At 32.2% G+C, this 14,199-nt stretch overlaps 1 long non-coding RNA gene across 1 annotated transcript; it reads right to left on the bottom strand.

The window, feature by feature from the left end:
• Positions 1 to 8,147: 8,147 nt before the first annotated feature.
• Positions 8,148 to 11,551, bottom strand: LOC110008953 (uncharacterized). The gene is made up of 2 exons (XR_002283752.3): positions 10,823 to 11,551; positions 8,148 to 8,369 (listed from the first exon to the last, which is right to left on the bottom strand). It is a non-coding gene; the product is annotated as an uncharacterized LOC110008953 (long non-coding RNA).
• Positions 11,552 to 14,199: the final 2,648 nt, after the last annotated feature.

The raw sequence follows: 14,199 nt of genomic DNA, 5'->3' as shown, positions 1-14,199 counted from the left end.
TTTAATTGAAGTATTTTTTAATTTTTTAGGTGTATTTTTTTTACAAATAACTTTCACAAATTTATTAAATTTTGAAAACCGGTCTTCAAAATTTAAAATTTAAAATTATGCGATTTGCCGGAAAATCGATCGGAACCATCGGTTTTGTCACCGTACCGGAACCGGAACCGGAACCGTTCGGTTCCAAACCGGAACCGGAACCGAAAATTTTCGGTTCGATTCCAGTTCCAGTTTTTTTGGAATCGGAACCGCCGGTTCCAGAACCGTGGCCACCCTTAATTATACCCTCGTGCTTGTCACGCGGCCAGATCGGAGATCCACGGCATTAATCGACCAAATTATAGTCGAGTTTCTCTCCAAATAAGCTAAGGTAGGGCATAAGGATCCGAATTATAGTCTTATATTGTACTAATGTTAATTAACAGATTATTAATTAATTCTTAAATTAATTAATAACAAATTACTTAACTAATAACTTTGGTCTAAGGAAGACCAAAGTGTAAGTGAAAGTCGAAAGGGTTGACCTTTAAGTAACAAGTCGGGCCTTAACTCAACTAAGGAAGAAGAGCAAGGTCGGACTATATTGCCTTAGAATTGCAAAAAAGGGGGAATGATTAGAATTGCAAAAAAGGGGGAATGAGAGTCGTTGAAGCTTGAGATGCACTCAATCAAGCAACAAGAGGTGACAAATAAGGAGGGGGAGGGTGCCTTTTATGGGCCAAAGGGTTGGGAAAATCTGTACTGAATTGCCCCTAATCGACATCGAAATGCTCATATTCGGTACCGATTATGGCCTTCGATGGATGTAAAATTGGTACCAATTAAGGGATAATCAGTGCTGCATTGAGCTGTTAGGCACTGATCAAGGCAAATTACTGCCCTGACCTTACCCTTTGATTCTAGGGTTTTTGGGCTTCCGAAGGTCCGTTCGAGGCCTAAACGACATCCGATCGAGCTGATTCTCACTCCTTTGGAACCATAACGGAATTTTCTAAAGCTTGGTGCTAAAATCATGGTCAATAGTAGTGTTATTTAGAGTTGTTAAGGGAAGAGGCAAAGATGGGGATTGGGAAATATTGGTGCAAATGCAGTTCAAGTAATATCTTGGGACTGACTTTGTGGTGTAATAATTGTTGAAGGATGGGGTCCTAATATGCTAGGGGTGGGTTCGGTATGTGGTATTATAGTGGGGGCAATACTTAGAAGAGGAGGCAAGATTACTATCTTGGGACTGACTTTGTGGTGTAATAATTATTGAAGGATGGGGTCCTAATATGCTAGGGGTGGTTTCAGTATGTGGTATTATAGTGGGGGCAATACTTAGAAGAGGAAGCAAGATTATAGGCATGGTTTGAGAGTCTTGGGGCAAAGAAGAGGCTTGAATTCTTGACTAATATCATTGCCATGCTGGAATAGGTGATAGAGATATACTATTAACCATGCATATGTAATAGTATAGTTATGAATGATTTTCTATTGACAATTATTTCTTTGTATTTAATTGGAAATTTGCATTAAATAAATGTTATTAGCATATGAACAATAATTGTGATTAGTACATTTTGTATGTATTTAATTGGACCAAGTAGAGAATGGATGTTTAGTACTGACTGTTAAACATATTCTCTAGGACATTAGAAATAATGTTTATTGTTCTTAATCTTGATTTATTTTAATATGAGCAAACATTGATTGTCTTGTGCTTTGATTCATTAAAGGGTGAGTTTCATTATTGGAATAATATTCTCGGTGAATTGGGCAAAGATATTTTGTGTTTGTGAAATATTAATTAATGATAGAATCCATGTCTCGGTTTAGAGATTGATGATGCACTTTAAGTAAGCTTATAAGGTTTCATAGTGTAAACCCTGCAGGTGGATATTGAATCCGACACATGAAATAAGTTGAGCGACAATCTTAAAGTTATATTGTGATTTAAATAAATTGTCAGTAAGTTATTTAAATGACAGCATCTGTAATCTTAACATGGGGAACATTATTTTATTATGTTGTGGAATAGTAAAATAAATAAGGAGTTCAGTCATGAGTTTTTAGTGGAATAATTCATGATTAATTATAATAAGAATATGTTGGTCTACATAGGTTCTTATTATAATTAGTAGCCTGATTTATTTTATTCCTGCGGTCCCTGTAGTGCCCTAATTATTTGGAAAGTTAAGGGTGTATTAAATAATAGATAAATTATTTAGTTTTAAAATAATTGATTTTATTTTAATTAAATAATTTTTTATTTAATTTATTTTATATTAAAAAATATCTTCCTATCGAAGAGAGGTTTTTTAATATAAGATTTGAAAACCCTAAGAATATAGAGACACACGTTATTCTATTCTCTGCCACTCAGAGAGTTCCAAAAGAGAGATAGTTAGGGATTACTGCAGAAGATCGTGGGTGACTCCAAGATCTCTGAAAAGAAGACCGGTGAGCGATTCTGCGCTTCAAGAGGTCAGTTTATTGATTTGTTCGATAATGTTTTTAGTTTGCCTCATATGGTTTCGATAAGGGTTGTTTCCGCTTTATACCCGCTCCCATCAATAGGAACATCTGCTCAAAAAATAAAACATGGCGTGAGACATAGAATTTATGAGAGCTAGAATCAAAGCAAATGTAACCTTCATAAAGTTTAACTGTAGCCAAGAAAAACACAAGGAGTAGACTGTGGAGATAATTTATGCTTTGCATAGGGTCGTAACCAAGGATAAAATAGACACCCAAACACCCTTAATTCGAAATAATTTGGACATTTCTGCAATAGAACTTGAAATGGTGTTATAGGTTTAGTGATCATCAATGATAATCTATTTATAGTGTAAACAACAGTTTCGAACGCGTAAGTCCAAAATTTTTTTGGTACACCAGAGTGATTCAGAAGAGTCCTTCCAACCTCAACTATGTGTCTGTGTTTGCGCTTGGCACATCCATTTTGTTCAAGAGTATATAAGGACAGGAAATTCTTTGGGTTATGCCATTATCTCTCAGACATGATGTTAAAGCTTGGAATTCTCCTCCTCAATCAACCTGAAAACATTTTATTTTGGCTTCAAAATAACCTTGAACAAGTTGACGAAATTTGATAAATACATGGTAAACATCAGACTTTTATTTTAAGAAATATAACTAACAATATTTGGAATAATTGTCATAAAACTAAACATAATATTGAAAGCCATCAATAGAAATAACAGGAGAGGGGCCCCAAACATCAAACACAAATTAATTCAAGAGGATGGGTACCATTTAGAATTTGAGTCTGGGAAAGGTAAACGACGACTCTTACTAACATGACATGCATTATATGGATTAAAAGAGCAATTTTTATTGAATGGCAGCTTATTTTGAGAGAACACTAACTGAACAACTCGATTATTAGCATGAGCAAGACTATCGTGCCAAGTAGTGAACTGAGCAATATTTGCAACTGGAGATCTAGAAGAGACGACGCGAAGAGGCAACTTGTAAAGTCCATTCTCACTCCGGCCTTGGTAAATGACCTGCTTTGTGTGGATGTCCTTTATAATAAATTTGTCAGAGAAAAATTTAATAGAGATAGCATTTTGTGTCGTAATAGCAAAAATAGACAATAAATTATGAGCAATGGTGGGGCAAAGTAAAATATCATTCAAAGATACTAGTGTTTCATCAAGAAAAGCAGAAGAATTACCAAAATTAGATATTGGCAAGGTATATTTCCAATTGTGATTTTGGCATTGCCATTATAAGGAGATGACTCCGAGATGTTTCCGTGCTCAAAAGTGGCATGATAATTTGCTCTAGAATCCAAGGTCCATGACTGAGGTTTTGGTGGCGTAGTTGAGGTGAAGTGAGCTTAGGGTTGTGAGGTGTTTAGTGATGGACACTGTCTAGAAACATGACCAAAACCTTGGCAATTATAACAAACAGTTTGGCTAAAGGTAGAAGATGATATAAATTGCATGGATCGTCCCGCGTCCGCGTCCGCACCCACGACCTTAAGGACCGTAGACACGAGAAGAGAAATTTGGTATTAGCCAATTGAGATGTAGGAAGAACAGAAGCTTCCATTGATAGTTTGTCCATGTGAAGTTGATTCTCTTCACTAAGCAATAGAGCATACAAATCATCAAATGTTATGGGGCTATTAAGCGCTTCAATAAATCGTGTAAAGGGATCATATGTGGGATTAAGACCATCTAAAATATCACTGACAAGTTCATCTTCAGCAATTGGACATTAAAGAGAAGAGAGATGATTAGAAATTGACTTAGCTTTCTGCATATAAATGTCTATCGAGTCTGTGCCTTTGGATAAGTGTTTCAATTGCTTCCTTAATTGTTATATTTGAGTGCAAGAGCCATTTCCATAAATTATTTCTAGTTTAGCCCAAGCCTCACAAGCATTTGTGACATTAATAATTTGAGAGAGAATGATTTCACTGATAGATGCGATAAGCCAGCTAAGAACCTGCTGGTCTTGTCTAAACCAAATTGTATATTGTGGATTAACAGAATTATATGGATTTGTTTTTGGTGGAGGAGTTGCAGTAGGAGAAATGTGGTCATGAAGATTATGGTTATGAAGAAAAGAGTTGTGCCTTCCAAAGAAAATAATTTGAAGATGTTAATTTAATACTAAGAAAGGGGGTTGTATTTGTGACGTTGGTGGTTGGAGGAGAAGACATAATGCACAATTGATGCTAAGCAAAAAGGTGCTCTGATACCAAGAAGAATTCCTTATGTTTGATATATTTGATTAAAAGGTTACATGGGTTTAAATACACGTATGAGAGATAAGAATCTCATAGTATAAGCTAACAGTATTTTACTATATCTTAACAAATATATGAACAACTAACTTGCAAAGAATATGGAGCCGATTCATATTGTGATTTTAGTAGACATCTTATATTCTAGTATTATCAGCTATGATATCTGATTTTATTTTATTGGAGAAATTAGATCTTAATTTGTGGATGTGTTTTTTTTTTATCAATGGAGCTTATTAGTGTGGAATATTCCTCTATTGATATTATTGATCCACAATGATAGGATATCATGGTGACAAATGACTAAGAAGATCGATGACAGGAGAACAGCTTGGCTTGACGACTTTTCTGTTATTACTAATCCTTATCCTTTTTTTTGATTGTTAAAAGATTAATCAACTCTCTATTAATCATAATAACATGTATTTGTATTTGTAATACTTGATATATGACTTATACTCTTAAGAAAAGTAAAAATAATCATCGTATATAAATCAATATCATTTTTTATTATATAACACTCACTAGTATACTGAAAATTACATTTATTTAGTATTTTATATTAAAATAATTTCATATAATTACGATGCAAAACCCCAAGCAAAACAGATCTCTTTCGAGGGCATTAGAAGCAACACTTTTTAAGCAACATTAAAAAACAAATGATTCAACTTAAAACGGTACCTTTTTTTTTTTTCTTTCTTTCTTTCTTTCTTTTATTGCAAAATTGAAATTTGGGCTTTGCTTGTATGAATGAATTAACTTAAAAGAATTAATCCACATACCATGTTATAGAAAATTCATTTAATTAATTTGGATTTCTTGACATTGTCACGAAGTATTCAATTATACTATTGTGAAATAAGTATATATTCTTTTCTTTGTGCAAATAATTAACGAAATTCAAGTATTTGATGTGCAAAGATGGTACAATTAATATTAATTATTCTATATTCTCTCACTGTTATTATAATTTTAAATTCTAATGTCACTGTTGTTATTATAATTTTGATAAATATTAATAAGGGTGATGACTTTAACCTCTATTTGGAATAAATGAATTCTGTAAAATTTTGTAGAATTCATTCGTGGGATTCAAATTTTTATATTTGAAATAAAAAAAATAAGATTTTAATTATATAAATTTATTTTTATAAATTTATACAAAAATTAACTTCTCTATAAATGCCAATTCATATTTTATAATTTCTCTGACAAAAATTAGAACATATTATAATTATAATGATCATTTAATAATACGCAATTGCAGTTGTTAGATTAAATATCAATTTTCATGCACTAAAAAAAAAATCATTCACAAAATTATGGCTTTCCTCTATATGTGTGGTTGTGTCTATCAAAATCAGCAAAATGGCTGAAGGTAAATAAGTGAATGACTTCAAACTTTGGGTAAAGTACGGGTATTTAAAACAAGTTTAACGGGCCTAATTATTCTATATAGTATACTTTCATTTGAATAAATTCATAATCAATATTTTAATAATAAAATGACTTATTATTTATTAAGATGGTAAACAATTTATTTTGGATCAATAAATTTAATGTTAGATAATTATTTATTTCTATTTTTTATAATTATATTGGAAAGAGTATTTTATATTCAAATTAAAAGAATCACATTAAATAACATATTTGTAAGCTACTTTATAGGTAACCATTTACCTAGTAAATTTTTCAATATTATTTAACGGATTGATTATTAGTTATTTTGCCAATGATATAGGGATCATATTTTCCAATCACCGTACGTTACCATATAACTTAATAAGTGCAAATGAAGGAAGCATGTTTTACCTAATTTGGCAAATGCTTCAAGTATGATTTTTCTTGATCTATTATAGATGTCATTTTTTTTTTTCATCTCAAATCATTTACTTTTACGTTGTTGGTTTCCAATTATTAAGTGTTAATGTTATTGTAGATAATTGAGGTATTGGAGATTATTAAATTTATATGAAAAAATTACTATTGTGTGGTTATATATATCGAAATACAACTACTTCATCTCTGTTTTTTTAAAAGTATTTTTTAAAGTCTATATATTTTCATTCTATCATAACATTTAATCGTTCCTTCCAATTTTGTGTAATTTGACTGTTAAGTCAATGACAAAAGAAGGATAAAAAAAGAGAATTTAGAATTAAATTGAAAATACCCTTAATGCGTTTTTTTCTAGAACCCATATGAAGTGAGAACAAGAAACATTAAGCAACCCAAGGCAAGATTTCGGTAAATCAATTGGAATTGATTCAATAGAATATATATTATTATACCGCCAAATGATTGATTTTGGTGTCTTTCCAAATGATTTTAATCTCCGTTTTGCTCTTAATGCTTGTGCTTCAAAATTGCTTTTTGGGTATCTCTGCTTGTCTATGGATAAGGTCAAAGATTGGGTATTGGGTGTCACGTTTGGGTGCAAAACAGTCGGTTAAATGCATTTTATTTCATGTGGGTTTATTAATTTTACGCATAATGTGTTTGATGACACCTATGAGAGAACTTGATTTCTTGAAATTCCATGATTGATGGGTATTGCCAAAGTGGGTTTGTGTAAACAAGTGTTTTTATTGTTTAAAAAGATGAGATAACTAAATATAAAGAAGCGGTTTGAGTTTTATCATTTTTGAGTTTGATTTATAATTATAGAACTGAACAACAATCTGTATTGATTAGTTTATTTAGAAGGAGTTTTTTTTTTTTTTCGTCTTGGGTTGTTGAAATTGTTGGATTTCTTTTATTTTTTGTCTTAATTTTGTTTTTTATTTTAATATTATTTATTATTTTAATTTAATTTGCTTGATCTTTAATCACTACTTCATTGATTTTTCTTCTTTTTTTAATATTTTATTGATTTGTAATTAAAGTTGTGATGAAGTTTAATGGTAGTGCTTGTTGACGAAGATAATGAAAAAGGAAATGATTTAGCACAAAACAAAAATGCAATAGGAGGATAAGGGTATTTTTGTTATTGTTTATTGACTTAATGGCCAAATTGAATAAAATTGAACGAAATGATTAAATGTTATCACATAATGAAAATATTTGGACTTCAAAAGGCATTTCTAGAAAAGTAAGCATGTAATAGTTATACTTCGATACATATATGGATGTAATAGTAATTTTTTAATTTATATTAATTTATGAGTGATTGTCACGACCTAAAACTATGGGCCAGACCGGCACTGGGACTCAAGTAAGCATTAGACTCTCAAGGCTCATAATAAGCCTGAACCACTACATTCAACTATATCAATATGAATTTCAAACAATCAGCCCATATTGCCATACATGATAAATCTAATAATTATATTGCACTTTGGCCCAAATCTAGGATCTTAAATATTTTATAGGTCGGGCCCAATTATAATACGAAACATTCATAATATGAACTAACTGGTTCATACATTTACCTAAGTTTAACAGTTACAATCCTACAACTGCAAAGTTCACTAACAGATAAATATAAATAAGTTTTAGTACATATAACTATATAATTTAAATAATTATTGGAATTAAGGAGTTACTTTTCTAGCTCTGCGTGAAGGAAATAGAGCTTTGGCTAGGACAAAGAAGAATCTACTTCCTGAAAAGGTTAAACAAAAGAAATGTGAGTTTAATAATGAATAATAACTATTGCATAACACAAGCATTCACACAAAATGCTTCCTAAAATACTAAAATGAACACTCGTCCAATCAAATACATGCCACAACATCAGCACCCACATACAAGTACATCTTCACATAATCAAACAAGTGGAGATTGGTTTGTGGCGTCACCGAAACCCCCCATGAGCAGTCCTCACACATAGCTCATCCTCTCATGACGTATGCACCAGGGAGTCAATCCCTCATACATAGTTGACCGGTCTAATCCTCACTTGACCAGCCCTCTCATATTTTGTATACTCTCTTTTCTTTTCCATACCAACAGGAAACCACTTTGAAGTTTTCCATATAATTCTTAGCATCAGATACACACGGGAACACCGATCTCTCTATACATGGCCGACGGTATCGAAGACTGCCCTCACAAACCTATGATGACCCACTGCATCCCAATTCCACACAAACAAGGCAAATCAATATCACAACACAAATAATCAAACAATGCAATTAAATGCAAGCATATTACATAAACAAACATTGTTATGCAAATGTTCGAATATGCACATATATATAACTAAGCGTAATAGTAATGAATGTTATGCTATTAAAATAAATAAGTTCCCAATAGAAAAATTAAGGAACACGATAGGTAATTGTAACATTATTTATACTAATGTGTCTATGCATGATGTAAGTGCTTGTGCACTATTTATTGTTGCTCATAGTGATAGAGAAAAGAAGTTCTAATTGGATTTGACCTGTGGGAACGATAAATGGACTTGAATAATCTAGACAAAATATAAATACAAAGGAAGAACTGAATTAAACAAAGAACTCTACTTAAGAATAAATCAAGTTAAAGAGTTATACTAAACTAAGTCTATTTACTTGATCATTAAACATTACTAGCCTAAATTCTGTTGTAATTTCGGCAGCACCTCACCTAAAAACAGGACTATCTACCTGTTTAAATACCCCAATGACACTAATTATTATTCAATCAATACACACAGCCCATCCATCGGGCAATCAAATAAATTTATTTCCCTTCCTCCATCCAAAGTAATCACATCAATTTCCAACTTAAAGTAACTTCCAAACTTGTTACCACTTTATTATCAATCATTCTTGCTTAAGGTATAAATAACATACTTAAACTTTCTTTAAAATTCCAGCCTATTCACTAAGAACTAATGCTTAAATTAAATTACAATTCAATAAAATACATCCTCTAAATAACCAATTCACAACTTTTAATATGTAAGTCATTTGAAGTTTCCAAATATCAAATATGTACAATAGATAAATTGTTCCTAAGCCTTTTGCTAAATCATTATCTAGGGTTTATATCAAGCCATAGCTTCATATTCCTTAGTTAATACTGCTCAATGAAAACTTACTCACATTCTCTATATTAAATTGATTGCCAACTGAAGATTAAATTCATAACATTAGGCAAGCTCTATTTTTCCCAAATTTATGGAATTTGGTCTAGCTAGCTGCTACCAGTTTAGCAAACATCTCAATTACTAGGCTAAAAACTGTCCTAAACATGTTTAATTATCCATTTCTCACCAAGATACAAGTATGCGACATTAGTTCTCATCTTAATATTTCCAAAACTCATAAAAAGAATAAGTAATTTGGTTGCTACCATTTCAAGATCTCTCATGTTTATAATCGAAATTTATCCATTTCCATGTAACTTGTTTGGTTCCATGAAGTAATAGATATGCAACTTCATATTCTATCTCACTATAAAGAAATATACAAAACTAGATGATTGTTTGCTGCTATATCGAAGAAAATCAGAGTTCTTTGTTTAAAACTCATAATTTATATGCTATCCTAACCATTTCTTATCAATAATTTGATATAAGACATCACTTCCTATTATAGTAAAATATAAACAATTTATCAAGTTAACTGCTACCATATCCAAAAGTCTAGATTTCTTGATTAAATTTTCACACTTTCACATTAACTAACTCACTACCCTACAAAATCTAAATTCACAACCTTACTTTTAAACCTTCATACTGTTAACTCATAGAAGCAAACAAAATAGCTGTTGTCATAATAAGAAAATTTCAATCTCCTTATCAAGCTTGTAAGAAATACATTAATCTAACCATTGTTATATAAGAATTCAACTCATAGCTTCAATTGCATATTAATTTAAATAGTTCTCATAATATTTTTGCTTTTCAGTAACTTAGCACCTAGTTTTCCCTCCAGTACCATGATTCACACAAATAACCATCAAGTTAATTTTCACTTTAATAGTAGCTAAATAATTAAATGTCTAACGAGATTCCCTAATAAGAATTATATTTGATTTATTATTTAGTCAAAATCAACTTAATCATCTAATAGTCCTAAATTTGGAATTTATACCAAAAAGGAAGAACTAGGTCTTAGAACGTACCGATCGAAAATAGGACGACGATTCAACAATCCGCGCGAGGAAGGGGTGGTTCTGCCTCTTGGGGCTCGCCGGCCTGTTGCCGGACCGCCGCTGTCTATGTGGCCAAAAACCATGGCTACCCAGAATCGACCATTCTTTGCACCACCCGGCTCAGTTTTCATCGAGGAGTCCGTTTTTGGCGTTAGTTGTGCGAGATTGGCCTTCTATTCGACCGTAGCAGGCTCAACAGGAGCCAAGTGCCGCTGCCGTCGTCGCCGTCGATAAAGAATCTACTGCTCACCTGTGTTACAGCGCTCGCCAGAGTCGCGAGCGAGGAGGAGGCATGACCTGAGCAGGGGCGATCGGCGGCTGAAATTGCAAGGGTTGGAGTGCTGCTGCGTCGCCGCCAAGGAGAATCGCAGCTCACTCGCCTGCTGCGTTCATTGAAGACGGAGACAGGGAGAGAGAAGGAGAGACGCTGGTGGTGTGACGAGGAGGAGAGGGTGGGTTCGTTTAGCTCCAGTGGCCGGAAAAATAAGAGAAAGAGGGAGGAGGAGGACGGCGACGGGCCAGTCGCTGGACCAAGAGAGAAGAAACAAAGAAAAAAAAGAGGAAAGAAAAAAAATCTAGGCTTCTAGACTATTTTGGTTCGACTTAAACCTATTTGGTTCAACTCAATGATTTGATTTGATTTTCGCTTTATTTACGGGTTTTCATTTGGTTTTTGAAAAACTCAAACTAGTTTATAGGTCTGGCTTAGCAATAATAAAATATTTTGCTAAATTTCATTATTTAAAATTTACAATTAAATTTTAAATGCAAAATTTTTGAAAAAGATTTTATCTGGTCGTTTCAGTGGTGGATTTACATTTGCTCCTCAGGTAAAATAAAATACATCTTATTGACTCCTTTTTGTTTAAGAAGAAATCAAATTAGAAATTTTATTAAAAGGAAACTGTATACATATATGAGATACAAATCAATATGTTTATATATTTTTGTATAGAAAGTCTAATATTAAACCACTTATATAAAGAATAAAAAACTATAATCTTGATTTAAAGTATATAATTGAGTTGATATTTGTGTCATAGGTGATCGTTCGCTCCACTTGATGGCTATTCATGGCCACTGTTCGACTCCATGGTCTTTCTACAAGTCCAATATAATTACCTTCGAATTTCTTCCTTCTATTAGAAAGGAAATCTGCACTTCTTTCTGCGTAACTATCTAAATAATAAAAGCGCTAGATAAAATCACCATAACCGTGATCACAATAAATCAGAACTAGATCTAATAACAAAATCCCAAGATATGGGCAATAATAAATTTCAAGATATGATCAATAATAACTCAGATCTATATACAAATCTGAGGATTATTTGCAAAATAAACAAATAAAAAAGGGAAAAGGGTGACCATCGGTGGCTGCTCATGGAAGAAAAAAAGAGAGCGTTTTAGGGTTTTATGTTTTGGAGAGAGAGAGAGAGAGTTGCGAGAGAACTTTAAAGGGCAATACTTCATAATCCATATTAAGTTAATCTAACTTATCTTTTATTTTTCAGGTCTCAAATCCAAACATAAATCATACTTCAATTATTGTAAGATTTCACATAAATTTAAGAATTTTCTCATCTTTCTTTTGTAGAAATAAGAGCTCAATTTTATTTTTCCTTTTAATGTAACCACCCACATTGGTCTTATATGTCTTTTATTTTTATGCCAAGAGTAATTTATCCATTTATCTCTTGTTAAACTGAGTGGAAGTGCAAGATGAATCTAAACGAGTGGGAACAACCTCATCTAGGACTATAAATGAACCAAGCCGTTGGTAATTTGTTTGAAGTCGATTTGGTAAAAGCTCGTTCGATAAGCAAATTGAGTAGAGCTCAAACTGAGCTATTGACCTCATGTATAACTGATTCGAACTTGACTCATTAGCTCATGAGCTAGCTCGCGAGGTAAAGTAGACTTGCGAGTTAGCTCGACAAATAATGGTTGATTATTAAATTTAAAAGCAATAAAACCTAAAGACTCAAGGTGATTGGGTGATGAAACCCAAATATCCACTTTCTTTTTCAAGTTCAACCTTTGTCTAACCAAAGCTCAACTGGGGTAGGCTAATTTACAATCCAAGCTTCATCCAACCTTTCATGTACAAGTTAAAACTTGAAATGAGATATAAATTTATTATACCTAGAGCCATTAGAAATGGTTCAAAATTATAACTTCTAGAGCCATTAGAAATGACTGGAGTTACTAACCAGCTCAACCACCACCTTGTTGATTTTTCAAAGCAAAGTTTGTTAATACTATAGCAAGTTTATTTTATAACACCAATTTAACTTAATTGCCCTTACTAATCTAACAAACACTCAAACTCTTTATTAAGTTAATAGATTTTCATTTTATCTCAAACATTGAAAATGATAACATGGCATCTCTCAAGTACGATTTCTCAAGAAGATTTGTTAATCCATTTCATTGAAAATCATGTAAACTATTTGAAAATTGAATCAAGTAGGATCAATTAATCATACATCTGTATTTCTCATCTGTTTCTTTATTTGTTGTTATAATCAATATCACACCATTGAAATTCAAGGAGGAAGACACGATATCACTAAAATATTCAATGATAGTTAAAATAAGATATATAAAAAAAATTTAGGGAAAATAATTTTTCATCCCTGAGATCTTATAAAATTAATTAAGTCATCCTTGTATTTTTGTATTTTTGTATATTATGTATTAAGGTTGAATTCCGTCTCATTAAATGGTCCTTCCGTCTAATTTTATTGCTTTTTGCCATTAAATACCTCGTAAAAGACTAAAATGCCCTTTTGATAACACCAAAATTAGAATCACTATCTTTTTTCTTCTCTATCTCTCCAAATCTCGATTCCTGCAACTCTATAAACTTGATAAATAAATACATTGAAAAATTATTAAAGTTGTATCTCATTTTGCCGTTCAAGGCATCTCTCCATCCATCCATGGCAAATGGTACTCTTAAAGGCAATCATCTATCCATTTCTCTCCTCTCCCATACACTCTCTGTCTCCCTCTCTATCAATTTCATTTAAAAGAAATAAAAAAAAGCAAACAAACATGATAAGAAAATTAAAAAAATGTAATCTGAAAAAATGAATGATAAAATAAAAAAAAAATGAAGAAAAAAGTATAAACAAATCCATTTCTAGGAAAAAAAAAAGTGAAAATATTATCAAGCTTTTAGGGCACCGTTCACCATCTCAATATCACATTCTTTATTGGATCTCCACACCACTGCTCACTTTGTTTCTCCTCTTTCCATAAAGACTTGATATGCAGCCCGACCACCACGACTAAGCCACTTTCTGAGGTGGTGCTGTAGCCACAATCGATTTCTCCCCATC

Source organism: Jatropha curcas, chromosome 2, assembly GCF_041381405.1.
Source record: "Jatropha curcas cultivar XTBG-Jc1 chromosome 2, XTBG_Jcur_1.0, whole genome shotgun sequence".
Taxonomy (NCBI): Eukaryota; Viridiplantae; Streptophyta; class Magnoliopsida; order Malpighiales; family Euphorbiaceae; genus Jatropha; species Jatropha curcas.
This window is presented reverse-complemented; position numbering and strand designations above follow the sequence as displayed.